We start from the raw sequence: 5856 nt of genomic DNA on the forward strand, positions 1-5856 counted from the left end.
TGGCCAGCAGTGCGGCCACCTGCCCGGGGAGGTAGGCTGGGTGGACGGGGGGGGGCTCACTCTTCTGAAAGCTGCTCAGGAGCTGGAGTCGGACTTTGCATCTTGCCGTCCTTTTATTAAATGGTTTCAGGATCACGTAACATGTTGAAAAAGGAGGATTGAAAATGCAATTTTGATTTTCCTGGATGCCGTGTTAGCACCCCGTGCTCTGAGGGAGCTGGCCACCCTCCCACGCTGTCTAGACTATCCCACCTCCCAGCCCTGCAGTGTTTCTCTCACAGCTGCTGGTTCCTTTCCTTCATCTCAGTTTGCAGATCGCCCTGAGAGAGTTCGGTATGGTAAGGAGAGGGCGGTCTCTGACCCTAACAGTGAGGCTCCCTGGCAGAGGCGATGCTTACCGTGAAAAATGAAGGGTGGGGGGGAGCGAGGCGGAGGGACCAGCAGGTGCCCAGCCCTGGAAGGGAGAGAATGTGGCCCTGAGGGATGCTGAGGGCCTGGAGGGAGGATGCGGGAGGAATGAACAGGAGCCTGGTCCCGCGGGGTTGCCATGCAGCGGCCCGAAGAGGCTGTGATGGTCGACTGTATGTGTCAACTGGACTGGGTCGTGGGGCACCCAGAGAGCTGGTGAAAAGTTGTTTCTGGGGGTTTCTGTGAGGGTGTTTCTAGAAGAGATTAGCATGTGAACTGGTGGGCTGGGTAAAGCGAACTGCCTTCCCCAGCTTGGGCGGGCTTCATCCAATCCGTTGAGGGCTTGCGTAGAGCAGAAAGGAGGAGGAAGGGAGAGTTCTCTCTGCTTGACTGCTGAGCTGGGATACACGTCTCCTCCTGCCCTCAGGTTGGAACCTACACCACTGGCTTTTCTAGGGCTCTGGTTTGCAAAGGGCAGATGGTGGGACTTCCCGGTGCCCGTAACTGTGGGAGCCAATTCCTATCATCAATCAATCTCTCTCTCATCTCTGTCTCTATCTCTCTCTCTTGTTGGTTCTGTTTCTCTGGAGACCCCTGACCAATACAGCGGCCACGTGTCCACCCGAACGTTTGCCGTGGTGCAGGACGCAGCCTCACCGAGGCAGCCCTTCCACGCAAGTCGGCTCAGCTCACCTGGTTACTAGAAGCCTCCTGTCATCAAGCTAAAGCCTGTTTCCCCAGTGCCACCTTCCCTCCCTTCCCTGCCCTCCCAGGGTCCCGGGGCCGCAGAACTCATCTCATCTTCCCCCGGCCGCCCCTTATTTTCCCCCGAAGGCCCCCCACTGCCTCCGGTAAGACCTCCCTCTGCCTCATGGACCACACTGCTCCTTCCACGTCTCGTAGGAGGTGACACGTAGCAGACCCCTTCGAGGGTAACAGCCCGGGCCATAATGCCGGGGGCCCACCCTTTAACTGCTTACCCCACGTGGATTCTGTGGGACTCCCCCTGGCCCCAGGCGCCTGGGAGAGGGATGAACTGGACGCAGGTTGCTCCCATCAGCTTTCTCTCTTGGGCACTTGGGACGGACGTCACTGGGTCAGGCCGGGCTCTAGGGCAGAGCTGCTGAGGGCAGCCCCCTCCTGCTGGGCCGGCCAGGTAGCAGGAAGCAGGAGCAGCGACCGAGACCCACCGGGCAGGAGGAGGAGGAGGAGAGACCACACCACCTGCTGTCCGACACTAGCCAGCCCTGCTCTCACCCTCCCTGAGGGCCGGCGCAGCTCTGCCCGCGGGGTCTGCGAGGCACCGGCAAACCTGCCCGCTCCCTGCGTAAGCGAAGGCTCCCCTCCAGCAGCCGGACTTTGTGAGCAGCACAGTTCCTCTGACCTCCCTTCTCTCCCTCCCCATCCTTACCTGCCTCCTTCTCTCCACCGCCAAATGGGCAAACTGTAGTCTGTTAGAATCTCTTTTGCAAACAGGCGTCCAGGGCAGAAGCCAGCAGGAGGTGCGCTCCCGGGAGTGCAGCGGGATGGCTGACCTTGGGGGTTCCATGGCGCATGGGGCTTCTAGTAATAAGATCAAGGCCCAGCACAGGTCCCTGGCTCCTGAGCCCAGACAGGAAGTCCTCCTGTTTACTGGTGCCGTCACTAGGGCCTCCCGGCCCAGGTGTCAACCCGTGGCCACCGGTGACAGCCCAGGTCCTCCCCGGTCACTTCCCCAGCGGTCTGGAGCCTGGGGAATGCCTCTCGTTTCTAAGAATATCCTCGCCTCAGTGTTAATGCTTCCCGTAATGCACCCACCTTCCCACTCAGCCAGGCTCAGGGATGATTACTATTATTCTCGTTATTGCAATTAACAATAATGATGAGACAACTTCTGCTGAGAGCCCACAAAGCCCCTAGCTTGGGGGAAGCCCACGGAGACCCTTCTCCAGGGATGCAGGGCAGCGTCGCACCACCCCCTGTGGCCCCGGGGGGCCCTGGTGCCACGTGCCTGGGCCACGGATCCCAGATCCCATGGAGCTGTGGGCTATGGGGGTGGGAAGGAATGGCTCATGTCACTTGGGGCGACTGTGTCCCTTCGCAGAAGGGGTCTGCGGAGTGAGGGGATGTGCTTAAGAGCATCACACAAATTAGCCATAGCACCTGAGTCAGATCTTGGTGGCTCCGGCCTTGGGATCCCTCCCGCTGCTTCCCTGCTCAGGGCCAGCCTCTCAGACCAGCCACACGGGCCAGCGAAAGGGGAGGGTAGAGCCCCACCCGGCAAGTGCCAGAGCGCTCGTCCTCAGCAGCCTCTGCCTGGGGTCTTGCTGAGGGTTGGGGTGGGGGTGGCCGCTGCGGGACGAAGAAGCCAGGGGACGGAGGAGGGCCATTCTGCGGCACTGTTATTTGTCATCACGGCCCCCTGAATCCGGCATGGAAGGTTCTGGAACGCATGTCTTTTTCTAGGTCCCCTATTCCTGGAGCAGCACCCACCCACTCACTTTATCTCTCCCCCTTCAGCACATCCTCTAGAGAGCTGCGTTTTTACAGACACACGCAGGGGTTTGGGTGACGGCCCACGCTGTCTCGCTAAACCTTTAAGTGGCATTTAGGGAGCAACCCCTTCAAAAGGCAGTGGCTGCCCGGGCAATGCCTCCAAGACAGCCGTCAGCATCTTGCCAAGGCCATTCAAGACGTAGATCTCGCGTCTGCGCAGATGGAACGCCTGTGCCCCTCCCCCCTCCCCTGGCAGCAATGTGCTGACTTTGGGGGCACCGCAGTGAGGCGCCCTCCTCTGTGGCCAGCGCCGGTGCCAGGTTGCCCTTCCCAGCTCTCCGCCCGTGGCCGGGGCTCGCCCTCCCTGCCTGCCCGCCCCTCTCCCCCCAAGCTCAGAGCCCAGCGCCAGCCTTTACACACACACACACACACACACACACACACACACACACACACACACACGCCCTCATGAATCTTTCATGGCGCGTGGAAGGTTGTTGAAGCACACGGCACAGGGCAGCGCAGAGCCGGAAGATGGAGGGGGCAGAGGCAGCAGCTGGGGGGCAGGGTGGGGGGCACAGGAAGGGGCCTGGAGGAGGCTTAAGCCTGAGTCCCCACCGCTGCAGGTGAGTGACTGGGGCGGGGTCAGCAGCATCGAGCATCTTCCAGCAGTGGGCACTGCGGCTGATCACACACACACACACACACACACACACACACACACACACGCACAGTGTTGAGGAGAGGTCTATGGGTGGTCCTGGAGGGGAGAGAGAGAGAGAGAGAGAGAGAGAGAGAGAGAGAGAGAGACAGGAGAGGCTGGGAGCAAAAAGGGAAGGAAGGATCAGGAAGCTGGCAGAGCAGAGCCTCCGGGGGGACCCTGGGTGCAGCCCGACTTCCTGTTCATTTCAGGGACGTTTGTCCTGTGAGACCCTAAGTCCCCCTCCCCCATACTCAGAAAACTGATGAAGCCACAGACTCAGGATCCCCAGACGCAGTCCCCAGGCCTGGAGAGATGAGCTGTGTGGCCCTTTCCCCGAATCAACAGCTAATGTGCCCATCGAACCAATCTTCCACTAACTCGCAGGACACAGGGAGAGGGGGGCCGACTGACTCACTGTATGAGTCTAACCCTGATGCCCTAAACTTACAGGGTCGTGTCCAGAAGAGAAAATTACAGGCTGACATCGCTCATGAATGTGAGTACAGCAGTCCTGAACCGAACATCGGCAGATCAGAGCCGATGCCGTGTGAAAGGAAGGGTGCGTCATGACCAAGCTGGGTTTACAGCATTGCAGGAATGGAGAGTTGATTTAACAGTGGAAGTTCTATCAGAATAGCTCATCGCATTAATGGAATAAAGGAGAAAGATCACCGTGATAGAGTCTGAGAGGGCATTTGTAGTTTGTGTTCATCTCTATCTCTATCACTTATAGCCACACCCATATCTACGTTTAGTGCGCAGAATACATAAAGAACTTCTACGAATCAATATGAAAAAGACAAAAACCAAGTGCACAAAAAGGTGCTCAACTTCATAATCATCATGGAAATACACATTCAAATCACAACGAGATACGGTTATACCCTAAACACGCTAAAATGAAAAGGATTGACCTTCAAGTGTGGGTGAAGGGGTGGCCAACTGGAACCCCTCACACCGGTGGCGGGAGTGGAGGTGGCTACAACCTCTTTTGACAACTGGCAGTATCGCTAAAGCCAAACGTCCGTCTGCCCTACAACCCAGTAATTCCGTCCCAGGCATATGCCCTAAAGACATGTGTACGAATGTTCACCGGAAGACTGTTTTCAATAGCACTTTTCACAATAGCCAAACTGGAAAAGCCAGATGCCCAGCAGCGGAGGATGGGTACACATTGTGGTTTGTTCACAAGATGGACCGTGCTGCGGCGGTGAGAACCAAGGGGCAACTCCACGCCTTCAGGGGGTGCATCTCAGAGCCACCAGCTGGGTGAAAGATGCAGACACACGAGCGTACGTACCGTGTAATGCCCTTCACGGAAAGTTCAAAGAAGAGGCAAGATTCAGTCTCTGGCGTGGGAGTCACGTTGGTCCAGGTGCGGGCGTCTGTGACATGAGGAGGCAGGAGGGCACCTGGGGGGTTGGCGATGTTCCCCTCTTGGCCTGGTGCTGCTCACGTGGGTGTGCTACTTTGTGAACATTCATGGAGTTGGATGTGTGGTTTTACAATTTTCTTTATGTGTATTACACTTTAATAAAATATTTTCTAGGGCTTCCCTGGTGGCGCAGTGGTTGAGAATCCGCCTGCCGATGCGGGAGACACGGGTTCATGCCCTGGTCCGGGAGGATCCCGCATGCCGCGGAGCGGCTGAGCCCGTGAGCCGTGGCCGCTGGGCCTGCGCGTCCGGAGCCTGTGCTCTGCGATGGGAGAGGCCGCAGCAGTGAGAGGCCCGCATACCGCAAAAAAAAAAAAAATTTTCTAAAAAAAGCTGATGTGCCCAATAAGCCTCCACAAGAACCTTCGAGAACAGGGTCTGGGGCCCAGCTGAGGATGTCCACTCTGGGTTTGACCCACAGAGATGAGAGATATAAGTGGCTATTGTTTTCAGCGGTTAAGTCGTGGTGTTATTGTGAAGCAGCAACAGGTCACAAAGACAGGATGCAGTAGGGGAGATGGGGCATCAGCCAGAAGGCCGGACTGGCTCCGCTTCGGGTCTGTTTTCATCCTGGAGACTCTATAGCAGGAGTCCCCAATCCCTGGGCCGCGGGCCAGTAGCGGTCCGCAGCCCGCTAGGAACCGGGCCGCACAGCAGGCGGCGAGCGAGCGAAGCTTCATCTGCCGTTTCCCACGGCTCGCGTCACCACCTGAGCCATCCTCCCCTGCCCGCCCCGTGCGTGGAAAATCGCCTTCCACGAAACCAGCCCCTGGTGCCAAATAGTTGGGGACTGCTGCTCTACGGCCATGTCTTACTCATCTCCTCCTTGATGCTT

This window comes from Kogia breviceps, chromosome 19 (genome assembly GCF_026419965.1).
Source record: "Kogia breviceps isolate mKogBre1 chromosome 19, mKogBre1 haplotype 1, whole genome shotgun sequence".
NCBI classification, from domain to species: Eukaryota; Metazoa; Chordata; class Mammalia; order Artiodactyla; family Physeteridae; genus Kogia; species Kogia breviceps.